This window comes from Odontesthes bonariensis, chromosome 7 (assembly GCF_027942865.1).
Source record: "Odontesthes bonariensis isolate fOdoBon6 chromosome 7, fOdoBon6.hap1, whole genome shotgun sequence".
Taxonomy (NCBI): Eukaryota; Metazoa; Chordata; class Actinopteri; order Atheriniformes; family Atherinopsidae; genus Odontesthes; species Odontesthes bonariensis.
Genome location: NC_134512.1, coordinates 39,212,170 through 39,231,126, shown reverse-complemented (window position 1 = coordinate 39,231,126; position 18,957 = coordinate 39,212,170). Strand labels below are relative to the sequence as shown.

The following is an 18,957-nucleotide window of genomic DNA, read 5'->3' as shown; positions in this document are numbered from 1 at the left end:
TGAAGCCGAATTAACCGCACAGACGTGCTCTTTAACTGACTTTGACGTTGATCTCATTGGACAACGTCGCTGCTGTAAAATCAGGATTTTATAGGCCGGTGCAGAGCTGAAGCCGGAAAATGACTTCCTGAAGATTTATTTAGTGCCAACGTGGACGTAACGGACCACATCTGTGTCAGTATGTCAGAGTTGGCCTGGATTCAAACAAGAAAACCTGAAGAATATTTCAATAAGAGAGAGATTTATTGATAATTTGGTTATATTACAATCCAGTATGTGAGCACAGAGAAGCAATCTGATGTAAAATGCTGACAAAAACATTCCGTGTTTTACTAAAGTGAAATGAAAGGATATAAAAACACAGCGGCTGCATGAAGGGGTTAGTCTGGATCCCTTTACGGCTAAACTTCCACTATTTTCACCCATTTATTTGTTCATTTAGTGGTTGTGGCCGCGGTTAGCAGACTGTAGAGGAAACCAGCTGTTTCACCTTCCAAAGTTCCGCTTTGGTCGGTGGTCTGCAGCTGCCTCAGTGGGTAGTTGTCCTGCTAATGTGGGACTCTGGAGTTTTACCCAACATGTGAAACACCAGAGCCACACAAACGGACCAACGGCTGCGGTGTCCGGGGAGCTAAAATGAGGGGTTTTCTCAATGGAGTCTGGTGGCTGAGAGCGAAGGCGCCGGTTGCTGCTTTAAACGGCTGCTCGACACCAACTACAGCCGAGGAAACTTCCCAAATGTAGCGGACACTTGAGTTTCTGTATGTTGGGCTTTTTATGTGTGTCGAATCAGTTTTTTGGGGTTCACTCCTCAGCTGCTGGACTCCTGTCTGCTCCTCCAAACCGCTGAAACTTTCTGCTGTAGCTAACCCTTGAAAACATGGAGCCTCTTGTGTTGGTTCTTGGATTAAAACGGGTAGGACACTGCACGAAAAGAGGGATTTGTGTCACTGTGGACGGCAGTGAACATCCGTGAATTTGCCTAATTTTCGGACGCACCTGGGTGCTTGCAGGCAGACAAACTTTAAGTTTGTTGAGCGAGAAAATCGTCGGAAACGAACCCGACTCGCGGCGGGCTCTCACAGCGGGGTGCTAATGGCCCAGCGATTAGCACCCCGCTGTGAGAGTGCCTGGACCTCTCACTGGCCTCTCTGGTATTGGACGAAAAAGGCACGTGATTACATAAAAAAGCTCCTGTAAAGCTGACCGCCCATTGGCCAATAAGGTTAATATATGCATACTTTATATGGGCATATCATTCAGCAATTATGATTAATAATTGTGATTATGATTACTAATATTCCTGGGATGTTTGTGTACTTCATATATTCACTTCATTCTTATAAGCTGCACTATGACTAGGCTAATGCAGGCATGAATGACGTGAATCTATTGAGGAAATGAAAAAGGAAACTTTTTTTTTTTAAAGCGCTTTTATTGCCACACACACAATGTACATAGCTTACATTGTAATAAGAACCATGTTGATAATAAAGAATTGAAAACTATATACACACACACTGCTGTAGCCTACAATATACACAATAAGCCTAAACGCCGCCGTTTGGAATCCGCATTCTTCGCATTACTCCGGTCCCTGCAGAGTCTGCGGGAGCTGTCAGACGTCCTCATCCTGGATCAGAAGCTGGCTTCTGGGAGCTGTTGGAATAACCAATAAATAATCAAAACATAGTCTATCCATGCACAGCATATTGACAACTTGTCTATAAAGTAACAAAAGTCATATTGACAGCGTATATGTTCTTACTCTCTTTCACTCTTCTGTGGTGAGACTGTGAGTATTTCGGGTTGGCTTCAAGACGCGCCTGTAGCACAGCACACAGGTCCGTCACGCTGCTAAAAACAAACAAACAAGAGGAATGAATAAAATGACCAGTGCTTAAAAGTGTCAGTGCCAGCCGGGGTAAAAGTCAGTGCCGCTCACCCTCGATAGTGTCCCCGTCTACCTCTCTGAAGTTCGGACTGTTTGCCACCGCCTCCTTCAAGCGACTCGTTACATCCATATTGTGAGGTGACAGTAGCCTGTAAAAACAATAGGCCTATGGTTAATAAAAAAAAACTGCATTGACGTAACGTAACATCGGGTCCAACTCAACTAGATATTGGGAGAACATTCACTTATTCTTACCCTTGACCTGGATTATAATGCCACGGTGAGTTATGCAGGCGGCGAACTGCTTCCTATAAATTGAAAACACGAAATTCATTTTTTTAAATAAAGCAACTCACACTGGTTTTCACGTGATGGACACAATTAAGTTGAGTTTAGCCTAAAGCCACAGTCAATAACCTACTCTTACCGCGATTTTCGGATTCTGTATCCGCCTTCTCTTGCGCTCTTCAACTTCTCTGGAATGTAACTCCAGTCCGTTCTCGACGGCCATCTTGCCTCCAACCTAGCGAATCTCTGGTCGATTCCCTCCAGAACCCTCTCCACGACCGTATCCACAGTGCTGGCCACCATACGAGACATTCCGGTCATAGCATTCAACAGGACTTTCATTTTATCTGCCTGTAAGCAAATGAGTAAGTAAGTTTAATATACAGCACATTTAAAATCAGCGAGAACTGTCCCAAGTGCTGTACAGTGTCAACAAGACTAAAATTAAACAATCAAATGGTCATGTGCAAGTAGAAAAAAACACACAAACCTGTAGACCCGCAGAGAGTTGCTGGGGAGTTGAAAGCAAGTCGTCTTCCAGCCAATGTATTCCGCAAACCAGGTCAGTTTTCACAGCACGTGACCTCAGCGATTTCTGTCTGCCTTTCTGCCGCCAGATCTGCTCCTTAAACTTTTTGTTTACACTGCACGACACAATGTTTCTCATACGTGATTGAACGAGAGCTTATGCGAGCCGTTAAGCTCCACCAATCATATGCGTACACGTCATTACACGGAATACTCGCGAGACAACCTCCCGTCCTTTTGCTATTTAATGTTGTCTGACCACAGCTGGCAATTTGCACTGTTTTGACACAAAAATGGACTCTGCAAGGACAAAGAAAAAACCTCGGCGATATTGTGACCATTGTGACACCGAATTAAGCCATACACAATAAAACACTGAGCGCACTACTGCACATTATGTATACAGGCCAGATTTCTATATTTTTATTTCTATATTTCTATTTTATTTAAGAAACCTTTTAGAATATTGCTGTTGCATGCTTATTTTATCTTTATCTTATCTTTATTATTATACATTTGGACATCCAGTGCGGGCAACAAAGAAAAGAATTTCATTGAAACACGTTTCTAACTGCACATATGACAATAAACCTTTGAATCCTTGAATCCTTGAATTTTGCCCACAAAAAGCGGTATTACAAAAGAGGTGTTTGGGAGAAAAAAAAACAGAAATGCATCACCTGTCACCAGCAGACAGCGTGCACCTCTTCTTTTTCAAGACAACACAGCAACAAACTTGGCTGGAGTTGGAGGTGATAGTGATGAACGTGTAGAAACAGGCCTGCCCACCCCCCACCTCACCTCACCCCACCCCACTTGAAAATGACTGTGGCAGCTCCTGACCTGATCACTGGCATTTACATATTAAAGGCTCTCCTAAGTAGGGGAGGGGAGGGGGGCATGGGGGAGCAGTTGCCAGGTCAATTTGCGACAACTTGGGCCAAGTTTTCACTTTTACCACCGCAAATGCAGGGGCTCAACGTATGCGGACATGTAAGGGGCCACATACATCCGCAAATCCCTCTTTTCATGCAGTGGGAGATCCTGGATTTTGAGTCCAGCGAAGTTGCATTTTGAAAATACACCGGTAAAAAGTCCCAACCCTTTTCTTCACTTTCCCCCCGAAGGCACGCCTCTAGAGTACATGAACATGCACGCGCACGAAGGTGCACGAGCGCTGTTCTGACAGCAAGCATCGATCGTTGCCGTATTTAGTATTTAGTATATGATAACTATACGTTTAATAATGCTAGGTGCTAGCCAAGCTGGCTCTAGTTTAGCTTCCTGCCAAGCTTCTGGAGGCGTAATTCGTTCATGGAGCAGGATACGCGCACAGGGGGAAGGAGGGGGAGGGAGGAGCAGATTGCAGTTTGATAGACGCATCAGAATCCAATCATTGTGAACGGTCCGTTCACAATGATTGGATACTGTTTTTCCTAGATTGTACGTTCTAGAGGCCACTAAAACTTTTCATATTTGTGTCAAAACTTTTAATTAATTGGTTGCAATGGGGGTGTGAAGAGTATTTCAAGCAATATGTAAAAAAATGTTCCAGAAAAAGATCCCCTACCCCACCTTTAAAACTTCTCAATGACTTTGTCTTCTTTCTGTAATAAAGATCCAGTTTCTCTAATTCAACCTCTTCGAGTTTCCAGCAGAAATTTCCAGCAGAATTATAATTAGAAGAACTTTCCTGAAGTATTCAAAGAATTTAAAAACACTCCCATGTTGTCTGTGTTCATCAAACTGACATCATGCAGTTTATCGTCAGACCACCAGAGGGAGACAAATACCCACCAACGAAGTCAAAGTCAAAGTTGCTTTACTGTCAATTTCTTCACATGCCGAAACATACAAAGGAATCGAGAGGACGTTTCACACACTCTCACGGTGACATATAAAGTGCACAGGCACAACAGATAGGACAGGACATATCAATACAAAGTAAACACTCAGGGCACACAGGTAAGACATATACTAAGCTAAAACTAAAAGAGCCAATACAAAGTGTATATTAAAAAAAAAATATATAGGTATGCAGTGTGGTTGGTATGTATAAGTTAAGTATAAGTTAAGTTAGCAGCATAGTTATGGTTGTGGTAGTGTAAAACAGCAGTATGGGACATAATAAAGTGATAAAAGGTGATAAAAGTGCAGGAGACAGTTTAGCCGCTTTGGGACAGACCGTTCTAAGAACGCAGTTATCAGAACTGTCCTACTCGAATTTCGTTCTGATAACTGTCCTTCCCCAGCGGAACTGTTTCAGTCTGCATTCGCACATGAGTCGGACCTGATGTGGCGCAGCCAGTGGCGGTCCGACACTGATTTACGCCCCGGGCGAAACCCGGTGCTGGTGCCGCCCCCCCCCCCCCCCCCCCCTCCCCCTCCCCCCTCTCACCCTCACTTTTTTTTTTTTTTTTTGGGATCGTTTTTTTTTTTTTTTTGTATTTTTTTTTTTTTTTTTTTACCTAACCCCCCCCCCCGCGATGCCGGCCCGGGCGCCTGCACCTCTGTGGCCGAAACGCAGTCGCGGTCCGACACTGATTTACGGCTGGCGCCCCCAACCCCCCTACTGCTCACAGAAAGACACTTCACTGTGCGTTGTGGTGGGAGCATCGGTGTAGTGTAGTGTTAGGTTAGCAGACTGACCTGTCTTTATTTCGTTCTCCGTCCGTTTTCACCCGTTTGGTCCATCACCACCTGTAATACTGTGCTGGCTCATTCTGTCTTCTTCACTTTTCCATTAGTACTATTATTGATACCACGTTCGTCGCCCTCTGGCACAGAAACACCTCCAATATCTTTCTGTCCGTATCCATCAGGAGAACGAGCCCAGTACAAATGTTTTGGTCAAAATCCTCACTTTAGGTCCACCAAAAGCATGAATATGCAGCGTAAATGTTGCCGCATCGAAATAACACGACGTTTATTTGCGTAATTAATTATTTCCATCCACACGAAATGCCATCAAACATCCTGTTTTCTGTGTTTATTTGAAAGCCGCGCGCGTTCATCCCCCTCGCTAAACATGTCCTGTTTCAGCAGTCAGGTTGCTGGGTGATTTCTACAACAGCTTCAGCCAATGATGGCCAGGCCCTGCGTAAAGCGCTTCCCCCGCTCCATCGCATTTCTTTCCTATTGGTCAACGGAGCCCAGCTCAAAGAGAGGCTTCCTTCAAGCCATGAGGAAAAGGCTCATATGTAGTTTTTCCTGTAGAATAATCTACAGTGATCGTTTAAGAAAAAGTGCAGTTTGCAGGCGTTCCTTCAGGCAAATCACCAGGAATGCTAAGGGGTTAAGGCAGTTATGATACTTTATTGTGTCATAATGATAATGATTACACTTGACACTTTTTTTGTTATCACCCTGTGAGTGAATGAAAGGCTTGAAATCACAAATGACCGACCAAGGGGAAAAATACAATCAACAAAAGGAAAAAAAAAACATAATAATAACAGTAATAATAGTAATAGTAATAGTAATAATAATGCACTCTCATTCAAAACTATTCATTAATAATTAAAAAAAATATATATTGAATCATCCCCCCTCCCCCCTGCACAAACTCTGCACTGTGCTGCCTTGCTCACCTAACACGAGAGGTGAGAGTCTCAGGAGGGGGCGCCGAAAACAACTGTGGCCGAAACGTGTATTGATGATGTGTGATCTGAGTCTGAGTATGGCCAAGGGGAGGAGGGGAAGATGGGGGCGCCACGATTGCGCCCCCCCCCCCCCCCCCAAACCCCTCTCGATTTTTTTTTTTTTTTACATTTTTTTTTTTACATTTTTTTTTTTTACATTTTTAAAAAAAATTTTTTTTTTTTTTTTTCACTCCCCCGTGATGCCGCCCCCCACGCGATGCCGCCCCGGGCGCATGCCCGGTCTGCCCGCCCCTAGGACCGCCCCTGGGCGCAGCCGTCTGCGTCAGTGACGTGTTACGTTAGCCGTTTAGCGCCACATTCAATAACAGAACAAAACAAAACCCGGTAAAAGTAAGGAGAGAAGAAAAAACAGCACCAAGAAGCTAACATGGAGAGCGGGGAGGCCACCGTGTTCATGGTCTGCATGATGGTGATATTAATCATGGACGATCACATGGGGCGTCTAACATGGAGGCTGGCAGAGCTCACAGAGAGTCAGGAGACGCAGGATGGAGCGCAGGCCGTACTTCTTGGTTTCATGAAGGAAGGAGAGCAGAGCGCCGCAGACAAAGGAGACCACGTGGAGGTTTAACTTATTAAACACGCCAAGGTTGTGTCCATGTCGTATGAGGAAACATTTCAGCCTGACAGCATGACATGGGGCGGAGCTACCGACCACCAAGGGGTGGAGCTACCAACCACCAAGGGGCGGGGCTACCGACCACCAAGGGGCGGAGCTAACAACCACCAAGGGGCGGAGCTACCGGCCACCAAGGGGCGGAGCTACCGGCCACCACACACCTCCGTCAGATGTGCTCCTATAGAACCCAGAACAGACCCAGCTCAGGAGAAGGAGCTGAAATGGTTCCAGGAACTGAGGGAGATAGGCCCGAGTTCCTGTATGTGCGAATGCGGGAGAAAACGGCCCCGCGGATCAAAAGGTTATTAGAACTGCCAAAGGTTCCTACAGTCCGAAAGCGGCTTTTGTTGACAAACTGATTCCTGAACCTCATTTAAATAAGAGGTCCACACAAAGAGACTTGCTTGTTTTCAGGAGGAGGAGGAGGAGGAGGAGGAGGAGGCGGAGGAGGAGATGTATGTACCTCTGTTATTGTGACAGACAGAGTATTTACCTCCATCAGAGCAGCTCAGACTCCAGGACTGATCGTTCCCTCCAAACACACACTCACTGCCTCCTCTCCTGATTCCTCTGTAACTCACTGATATATCAACCTCTCCTCTCCACTCGACCTCCCAGTAACAGCGGCCAGTCAGAACATTTCTACACAGCAGCTGACAGCAGCCATTAAACCTGTCTGGATGATCAGGATATGACTGAACCTCCTCCTCCCATGTCACCTTCCTGTTGTTGTCAGACAGTTTCAGGACTCTGTTCACTGTGTTTGTGTCGATTGTGAGTTGGCAGGAATCTGATGGAGAGAACAAACACAGTCCAGCTGCAGTTATTGATCCATCATCTGTTGACTTTGATCAATGAGTGATGTGACAGTGTGAAGATGGCTGGATGTCATGAATCAGATGAAGAACACACTCACACTTCCTCAGCCCTGGTGTCAGCCATCGTTCTCCAGCAGGCTCCACCCTGAAAGGAGGAGGGGGGTCAGAGCAGCATCAAACATGGACATTACATGGCTCTCACACACACTGTTCTACACTGAGAAAGGAACAGTGAAAATAAACCAGCAGCAAGTTTACTGCAGTCAAAATCTAGCAAAAAGCAGCCGGGTACACAAGACAAATGTTACTTACTTATTCTGGATGAATCAAGGAGTTCACAGTCTGTCCAAAAGTTAAAGACACACTGAGCTAACACACTACCTGGGCTGACTGCAGACCCCTCCCACAGATTATCAGGCAAATTGTCCACTCTTAGTGAACGTATCAGTGATTTTACAGAAACATCAGTCGACCTGCTGATGTCCTGTTTGTCCAACATTAAATATTCATTCTTACTGTTGCCTTTAAACTCAGATCTTTACAATAAAAGTAAAAAATGTGAAAACATTCTAAGATAAAAATCTAATACCTAAATATATTCAGATAGATACTCAATATTTTCCAATAAAAAGTAAAAAACACGACTGAGATAAAGAGTAAAAATGACAGAAAAGATCTGAGACAAAATTTCACCAACTTTGAACTTTAATGAATAAAATAATCAGATAAAAACATGAAAATATGAACATTGTGATGAATAATGAGGCAAAAAGTCCCATTTCTGAGATGACAAATCAATAATTCAATCAATAATTCACCCTCTCCCCCTCAGACAGTCCAAATAAAGACAGAATGAGCCAAACAGACTGACAGTGAAACACTGGCAGGACTGTGCTGTGGCCTGCTGGGTCCTCTCCACCTGGGGCAGTGCTGGGGCTACGGAGTGCAGTGGACGCTTAGACATGGGGCCAAAGAAATACACCATAGCAATGGAGGAAGAATTGGAGGAAATAAAGAAACTTCTGAACTCTCTAACAAGTGAGGTAAAAAAAATCTCAGATCAACAAGACACAATAATGAGTCTTACTCGTGAACTGAAAGAGTTGAAAATGGAAAACGAGAAAAAAGACAGGAGAATAAATGCTTTAGAAAACCGTTTGGTAGATTTGGAGCAATACACACGCCTGAACGATCTCATCATATCTGGGATGGATATTAAGCAGCGGACCTATGCAAATGCTGTTGCACAAAATCAGGAGCCGACAGAACAGGACCAGGAATCTGTTGAACAACAAGTTACTTGGTTCATGCAGAGCAAGGGGATCAACTTTGAGAGGCATGCCATCTGCTGCCCCGGAAAGACAAGACATTGAAGCCTGCTATTATTGTGAGGTTTGTGAATAGGAAGCAGAAAATGCCATACTTAAACAAGGTAGGAAGCTCAGAGGAACAAATGTGTACATAAATGAACATTTAACACAGAAAAAGGCCTTCATTGCCAAAGCAGCACGATTCCTCCGCAAGCAGCAGAAGATCCAGGCAACATCGAATTGCAGAGTATTTATCAAGTTAAATGGAACTCCGGAGCACGCAATGGTTGTCTGGATCAAGGATGAGAAGGATTTGGAGAAGTACAAGTAATATCAAGCTTAAGGAGATCAGGTAATACTCACCTCTGTACACTCCCTCAGTGACAATGAAGCACAACTCATCCACTATTAAAGACAATAGATTAAATCATGTAGAGACTTTGGAACTAAATGAACTCCCAACCAGCAACCTGGATGAACATGACCCAGACTGTGAAATAGACCCAGATAACATGTTTTTTGCAAAAAATACTGTTTACTGTAAATATTATTCTGAAGATCAATAAAATGCCATCAATACAGAAGGGAAACTCTCTATCATTCATTTCAACTGTAGAAGTATGTATTCGAACTTCTACAAAATCAAGGAATACTTACAGCAAATAAAACATCAATTTAGTGTAGTAGCAGGGTCCGAAACATGGTATAAAGAAGAAAAAGGTGGTAATTTCACAATAGAAGGTTATGACTTCAATTATGTCAATAGAGCTAACAAAATGGGTGGCGGGGTTGCAATATATGTTCTTAAAACAATTAAATTCAAGATTATTGAAAAAACGTCATTAGTAAATGATCTCCTTGAATGTATATCTATAGAAATAGACTGTGGACAGAAAAAGAATGTTATTATTAGCTGTGTTTATAGCCCAGGTTCTAGTATTGAACAATTTAATGAGTGGATTGAGAATATGTTTTCATCCGCAAATAAGATATTATTTATATGTGGTGACTTCAATATAGACTTCCTGAATCCGAATAAGCATGTTGGAACAGAAGAATTTGGCAATGAAATGTTTAGCATGAGTTTATTCCCAACTATCACCCGCCCAAGTAGAATTACCACGCATAGTGCAACACTTATTAATAACATTTGTACAAATAAAATTGAGTTTACCAAAATTAGTGGTTTGCTAATATGTGATGTATCAGATCACTTACCTGTTTTTGCACTGTATGATGACAACTATGTAAACCCCAATAAAATGCAAAATCCTACTTCTAAACGAGTTAGAACAGATGAGATGATTAACAACCTGTATTGTGATCTTGTAAGTCAGGAGTGGAGGAATGTTTTCACGGAACGGTATGTGGACATGGCTTACAATAATTTTTTGGAAACATTCTGCTCCTTATACAATAAATGTTGCCCTGTGCGCCAGTGCAAAATGACTAAAGTCAATATAAAAAGCCCCTGGTTAACTAAGGGCATACAAAATGCAGGTAAAAAGAAAAATAATTTGTATAGACAATTTATCAAATTAAGGCCTGATGAAGCAAAAAATCGTTACACAAAATACAAAAATAAGCTGACAAACATAATTAGACGGAGCAAGAGACAATACTATACTGATGTATTAAATGAAAATAAAAATAATATCAAAGAGGTCTGGAACATCCTAAACAAGTTATTAAAAGGTGATAGTAAAACTGATTCATATCCACAATATTTTATTGATGATAAAAATGAATTGTCAGACCTGTCTCTCTGCTTCCCCAATTCTCTAAAATCTTAGAAAAAATTTTTAATAAAAGGTTAGAACAATTTGTTGAAAAGTGTAGTAAAATAAATGATGGTCAATATGGCTTTAGATCCAACCGTTCAACAACATTAGCAGTTTTAGAAGCAGTAGAGGAAATTACAAATTCATTAGACAGTAACAAATTTGCAGCCGGAATATTTATTGAGTTAAAAAAAGCATTTGATACTATCAATCATTGAATTTTATTGAAAAACCTTGAAAGGTATTATTGCGGCGTAAAAACTTAAAGACCAATACAAACGGCGCGGCCGGCTAAGACATGGGGTTTTACTACTGATGACGCGTCACGCAGAACTATTGCACAGATGGTGTTGTTTATTGCTCCATCTCACAAGCTTACATAAAAGACAGACACTTACTTCATTTGATGCATTTCACAGCCCGGGTAAGGATGCCTCTGACAGTGCAAGTTATTATTATGCTTACGTTTACGTTTAAGGTCAACAAAAAGTTTTTTCCCCAAGCTCACCCAGCCGCCATGATCCAAGCTCATCAAATCACAGCTGAGCTCACCTGCTCATTTAAAGGAAAAACACACCCAAAGTGCCACCCACAGACACCGGCGACAGCCTCCGCTGGCGTCATGCATGTGCACACAAGAAATTGAATAATACAAAGTAAAACAACTCAAAATCAATGTATGGCTCCTACAGGTATGGTAAAAGGGGAGTGGCTTGGGATTGGGTAAAGAGTTATTTATCAGAGAGAAAACAGTTTGTTAAGATGGGTGAGTATGAGTCACAGCATCGAGGTATTGTCTGTGGAGTTCCTGAAGGATTTATAATTGGTCCAAAATGATTAATTTTATACATAAATGACATTTTTAGTGTATCCAAAGCAATAAATATGATATTATTTGCAGACGATACAAATATTTTTTCCCCATAATAATTATAAAGCGCTAATGAATATTGCAAACCAGGAAATGGAAATAATTAAAATATGGATGGACCTGAACAAATTATCTTTAAATTCAGATAAAACTAAAGTAATTATATTTGGAAATTGTAAAAACACAGAATTGGGAATAAAAGTAAATAGTGTTATGGTTGAAAATGTTTCAGAAAACAAATTTTTAGGAATGATAATTGACAGTAAACTAAATTGGAAGGCTCATAACAGCCACATACAAAATAAAGTTTCAAAAAACATTTCAATAATCAATCAAATAAAATATGTATTGGATTATAAAGCTCTCCATCTGTTGTATAGTTGTCTTGTGCTGCCTTATCTAACATATGGTATTGAAATCTGGGGTAATAACTACAAAAGCTCCTTAAATTTACTCTGGAAATTGCAAAAAAACGGGCTATTAGGACCATACACAAAGCTGGATTTTATGATCACACACACACATTATTTCTGCAATCTAAACACTTCAAATTGCTGGATTTGGTAAACTTTTATACAGCTAAATTATTGTACAAAGCCAGCATGAATACTCTGAAAGGATTATATTCAAACACTCTTTAAAATGAGACATGGAGAACATCACCTAAGGGCATGTAAAATATTTAAAGTGCCAGCGGTGAGAAGCACCAGAAAAAGCATGTGTGTGTCTGTGATTGGGGTTCGGCTCTGGAATGGGTTGAAGGAACAACTTAAGCAGTGTATTTCTATTCATCAGTTCAAGGCCAGATATAAAGTGGAAGTAATGACAAAATACAAAACTGAAGAAATTTTGTAATGTATATTCACGGGCTATTATGTTATCATCATATAAATTGTGATTAACATCAAATAAGACATGAGAAGATATGTGTAATAATATGTTAAAATTAGGTTGAAAGTTAAAAACTATGCCAATGTACGTAAGACGCATCCATATAAATTGTCATTTTTGAATGGGGGTGGGAGCAAATGAGTATTTTTACTTCATCTCACTCCCTTTCGAGCGAGTATTGATTTCTGTTACCTTTGTTCTAGATGAATATGTAAATTCATATGTATTATGGAAATGTATTTACTTTGTAATCTGCCTGAAAATAAGCTCGAAATAAACATTCAATCAATTCTGATGCTGAACATCAGGAACTTTCAGTCCAAAGCAGATGTTGTGGACTGTTAAAGTCTGTAGAAACAGGACGGTGGCTGCTGGGGGACAAAAAGCTGCTCTGAGTTAAAGAAAGGATGCTGCTGGGCTCTTCTCCTCTCCCTCTCCAGCCGGGAGGAAGAGGTGATCCAAAGTGAGGAGTGTGGCAGCGCCTCCTTTAAAGTCTGTGGGCAGTCCCTCATGCTCATGCAAATGTTGTTTGTAAAGGATCATTTCAGTCCTCTGTGTGAGCGTTCAACAGCAACATTCAGCAACATTCTGCATCAGAAAGCAGCTCCAGTCCAGGTGTCCTTTCATCATCTAACAGGAAGTGAAAGTGAAGAAACATCAGGATGAACCCCGGCTGCTCACCAGACTTCTGCTCATTGCAGCAGAATCAGTGAAGATCTGTCAGCAGGTTGGAATCCATCTGGGCTGATGCAGCTCAGTGATTCCTCTCTGATGTCACAGTTTGTCACATGTGCAGCAAACTAACTGCAGCTGACATCAGCTGAATGGGCTCAGCTGAAGTGAGCTGCAGAGAAACACAACCTGCTGATACTCAGTGTGAAGCTTTGACTGGAAACACACAGAAAAACAACATCCTGGAAGAATGGCAGCTTCCATCTTTAAAGGACCGGAAGAGGAAGAAGTTTCCAAGGAATCATTCAGAAGAGTTTCAAACAGAAACTGACTGAGTCCATGAATCTGAAAAGGTGTTTCTGAGTGAAAGAGACAGACATGAACAGACTGAACTATCTGTTCAGCAGGGATTCTCTGACAGGAGGACACTCTGTGTACTCAGCACAGAGACAACCAGGAACCATGTGAACCGAACCCAAATCCAGGATGCAGAGGTTCTTCAGTGAATGTGGTGCTGAAGGTGTGGAGGTGGATCAGTGTGTCAGAGGAGACTCTGTAGAAGGACAGAGTGCCAGCAGGACGGTCCACATACACTGCTGCTCTGTTACAGACAGAGGAGGAGGAGGAGGAGGAGGAGGAGGAGGAGGAGGAGGAGGAGGAGGAGGAGGAGGAGGAGGAGGAGATGGATGTTCCTCTGTTATTGTGACAGACAGAGTATTTACCTCCATCATAGCAGATCAGACTCCAGGACTGATCGATCCATCCAAACACACACTCACTGCCTCTCCTGCTGATTCCTCTGTAACTCACTGATATATCAACCTCTCCTCTCCACTCGACCTCCCAGTAACAGCGACCAGTCAGAACATTTCTACACAGCAGCTGACAGCAGCCATCAAACCTGTCTGGATGATCAGGATATGACTGATCCTCTCTCACCCATGTCACCTTCCTGTTGTTGTCAGACAGTTTCAGGTTTCTGTTCACTGTGTTTGTGTCGATTGTGAGTTGGCAGGAATCTGATGGAGAGAACAAACACAGTCCAGCTGCAGTTATTGATCCATCATCTGTTGACTTTGATCAATGAGTGATGTGACAGTGTGAAGATGGCTGGATGTCATGAATCAGATGAAGAACACACTCACACTTCCTCAGCCCTGGTGTCAGCCATCGTTCTCCAGCAGGCTCCACCCTGAAAGGAGGAGGGGGGTCAGAGCAGCATCAAACATGGACATTACATGGCTCTCACACACACTGTTCTACACTGAGAAAGGAACAGTCCAACATCTGGACACATCCACTGGAATGGAGCATCTGGAAACTAGAATGAAAGCTGTCTGATCAGCACTGACACCAACAAACTGCTTCTTTCAGCCATCTGCTGACACAAGGTGAAGGTCCATGAAGGGATGTGTGGGTGTGAGCAGTGGATCAGAGGACTCCCTGGACAACCTGGTTTTCACTGGAAATCCCAGAGACATCCATTTAAAGTAAACACAAGAAACTTGTGCTAAAGAAAAAATGGACCAGACTCAGTGAATAATTCCCTATAATATAGATCAGTGAGCAGTGCTGACCAACATGTCATTGGGGTCATCAGGTGGGAACCTCCTTTCATCAGTGTTTCGTCTAGTTGGGCCCACGACACCTCCAGGAGGCTAGAGAGTGACCACTGGCGTCCCAGAGTCACCCCCTAATGCCAGCCAACACTGCTCCTCACACCACAACAACCATCTTTTTTTTTCCCACAACCACAAGCTACCCCAGCCTCTCACCAACTGCACACCAGTCACAGCGGGGTGGGGATGCAAACCCTGGTTCGGGGTAGGGGGTAGAAATAGAAGAGGTAAAGATAAGTAGGAATGGGATGCAGGGGGTAATGAAAGTATAGAGGGTGCCAGAGGTGGAGGCAGGACAAGACACACGAGCAGATTCAGCAGACAAACTCACCTAAACAGTCCTACAATCACTAAAAATGCCAGCAAAAACAAAGCCATACAGGCCAACTCACCTAAAATGGCCGCCTGGTTTCAAAAGGCTCACATGGGCTGCACCCACCACTTAAATATCTGGAAGTTCTTCTTTGCTTCTTCCAAAAGTCTGTTTACCCTGAGTGCTCCCCCTGCTGGGCCCCCAGCTGCTATTGCTTCTTCTAATCCAAATCCACTGACTGGACTTTACTGCCTCATCTGACACTTCCTTCACTATTTTCCTCACACTCTGTCCACTTACACCCAGCTCCCTCAACAATGAGACAACAGACTTTGCAACAAATCCTCTACATCCTACTTCCACTGGACAGATTCTAACCTTCCATCCTCGCTGCTCTACTTCTGCCCCCAACTCCACATACCTAAGCTTTTTCCTTTCATATGCTTCTGCTACTAATTCCTCCCAAGGAACAGTCAGCTCTATGAAACAGACTCTCATTCTACTCCTAGACCACAAGACTATATCAGGCCTTAGATTTGTACCACCTGCATCAGTGTTGGTGGAAAACATCCAACACACACCGCTTCACATATGAACATAGAAATGGATGTGAAGCAGAGCTGAGCTCACATTAAACACATGTTGGAGTAAAAACTGTTCAAACTGACTCATTTTACTCTGTTACAGCATTTACACTCAGCTCACCTCTGAGGGGACGGATGTGGGTCTGATTTGAAGTCAATAGGATTATCCATCGACCGGTCGCTCTTTATGGACACACAGCTGGGTTCAGGTTCAGGTTCAGGTTCAGGTTCAGGTTCAGGTTCAGGTTCTGGTTCTGGTTCTGGTTCCTGGTGGATCCTGATGGAAAAAAAACACTTTTCAGCCTGCATGCATGATATACTTAATAACCTCTAAATCAATGACCTGATGTTAACTTACTCGGCTTTCGAGGCCTGTAAGCTGAAAAGTGGGAGATCCTTCTGCAAGTGGCTCTGTGCGGACCCCCTCCTGGGTCCAGGTCTCTGTCCCTTCCTGTGAATAAAGGTGGTTTGGTGCTGTGAGCGCTGAGCTGGGACATGGAGGAGAGTCATGGACAGTTAGAGATGGCCACCTCACCTCTGAGCTTTGCTCTGGCTCTCATGTTCCCCACACAGAGAGGTTTCAGTGTCCTCACTCTGATCCATGCTGCTGAACTCACAGCAGCTCACACACACTTTCTACCTTCTTCTGCAGAGGAAACACACATCATTCATCTGCACAGCAGCTCACACACACTTTCTACCTTCTTCTGCAGAGGAAACACACATCATTCATCTGCACAGCAGCTCACACACACTTTCTACCTTCTTCTGCAGAGGAAACACACATCATTCATCTGCACAGCAGCTCACATCCTCCTCTCCATCATTTATTAAAAAGATCAGCTCCTCCTCTGATTGGCTCTGATTCCCCTCGTTAAAATGATAAAGCTGTACTTTAGGGGGGGTGAAGCTGTTTTTACAGCCGTCTCTGGGCAACCTTAACTCTAGTTAGGGATGAAAGGTTGGCAAGATAAGATAATATATAAGAACGCTCACCTACACCCGAGGAGCGATGACGCAGCAATGTGCGTTATAACTGAATAGTTTTTGTCTCAGTGGTCAGAGCAGCTCTGTACCTTGTACTGTTCTGTCTTTCAAGATATTATTAAACGCTAATCTCCTCAGTAGAGAATAACCGACTCTGTGCCTTTCTAAAATTTCCACCACACCAGTTAATCAATAAGCTGATCATCGTGTAGATTTGTCTTCAAACACAAACTGATCAAAGTTTGTTCTGAAATAAGAAGTGAACATGTTCTCCAACATTTCAGAGCAGAAACAAACAGGAAAGTTTGAACTTACACTTTGTTCAGAGCTGAAGAAGAAGAAGAAGAAGAAGAAGAAGAAGAAGCCTCTCCGCTCCACAGACCGAGACACAGGTGAGCTGTTTCCTGGAAGCAGTCAGAGCAGAGTCCAGCTGTGATGGAGGCGGGACAGGAAGGTGGAGTTCATGTTAGAACACACCTCCATGTTAATGAACAACAAACTGATCTGAAAACATTTCCTCTGTCTGAATGTCTTGTTGGATCCAGCCTCTAAATTCCTCTGCCCGGGGACATTTCTCTGCTGTCTGTGCGTTAGAACAGGTATGACTGATGGTTTCTGACTCTCCTTCAGAGGCTGCTAAAGTACACAGAACCTCTTTTTAAGTAGAGGCACATATACTTTGGCTACAAGAAGAAAACTTTCAGATTCAACTTCACAAGAAAAGAACAGGCTGGGAAATATTAAATGAACAAAGTTTTCAGTTTGCTTTCATATTCTTTAGAAGAAGCTGTAGAAACTAAGTTTTGGCTTCAAGCTTCCCGGGGGAACGCCGTGGCACGAGCGCAGTACGTCGGGAACTAGTTTTCAGCATCTGGAGGTGGAACCAGGGGTGTAACCACCATAGACATTGAGGGGGACAGGTCCCCCCCAATGTTGGGAAAGTACCAATCTGTCCCCCCCAATATTTTTTTTTTATTTTTATTTTTTAATATTTTTTGGGCTTTTTATGCCTTTATTGAAGAGGTCACCAACTGGCGGACCGCAGTCCGGGTCCGGACCGCAAAGCCGTCCCATACGGACCCGGACCTAACCGGCCAAAAACAGAAGGTTATGATAAAACCTGACGGCGCGCTTCCATTTTAACCGGCGCAGCTTCTGCAGTCTTTACGGTAGCAGTTTAGCTGCTGTGGAAACGCACAGACCAATCCCACGTGATACTACTCAGCCAATCAAGTCTGTGCATTACAGGCGGTAAACATTGCGAACCTACAGTGCAGACAGAAAGGAGATTGAGTGAAGTTACACATGAAAAGACGATAGATAGCATACAGTTAGAGAAAACAAAGGGAGATATACAGACGACTGACTTGAAGAAGGTTGAGAAACAGGAGTCAGACGGAGAAAGGGAAAGAAACAGGAGTGAGACGGAGAAAGGGAGAGAAACAGGAGTGAGACGGACAAAGGGAGAGAAACAGGAGTGAGAAGGAGAAAGGGAGAGAAACAGGAGTGAGACGGAGAAAGGGAGAGGAACAGGAGTGAGACGGACAAAGGGAAAGAAACAGGAGTCAGACGGAGAAAGGGAGAGAAACAGGAGTGAGATGGACAAAGGGAAAGAAACAGAAGTCAGACGGAGAAAGGGAGAGAAACAGGAGTGAGACGGAGAAAGGGAGAGGAACAGGAGTGATACGGAGAAAGGGAGAGGAACAGGAGTGAGACGGACAAAGGGAAAGAAACAGGAGTGAGACGGACAAAGGGAAAGAAACAGGAGTCAGACGGAGAAAGGGAGAGAAACAGGAGTGAGACGGAGAAAGGGAGAGAAACAGGAGTGAGACGGACAAAGGGAGAGAAACAGGAGTGAGATGGACAAAGGGAGAGAAACAGGAGTGAGACGGAGAAAGGGAGAGAAACAGGAGTGAGACGGAGAAAGGGAAAGAAACAGGAGTGAGACGGACAAAGGGAGAGAAACAGGAGTGAGACGGAGAAAGGGAGAGAAACAGGAGTGAGACGGACAAAGGGAAAGAAACAGGAGTCAGACGGAGAAAGGGAGAGAAACAGGAGTGAGACGGAGAAAGGGAGAGAAACAGGAGTGAGACGGAGAAAGGGAGAGAAACAGGAGTGAG

General features: G+C 43.4%; 1 protein-coding gene and 1 long non-coding RNA gene across 4 annotated transcripts in view; one reads left to right on the top strand and one right to left on the bottom strand.

The window, feature by feature from the left end:
• Positions 1-18,957, top strand: part of LOC142384496 (protein NLRC3-like) — a 233,149-nt gene that overhangs the window by 145,139 nt on the left and 69,053 nt on the right. The window lies entirely within an intron of this gene.
• Positions 1-18,957, bottom strand: part of LOC142384501 (uncharacterized) — a 244,977-nt gene that overhangs the window by 224,578 nt on the left and 1,442 nt on the right. The gene's annotated exons all lie outside the window — the stretch shown is intronic.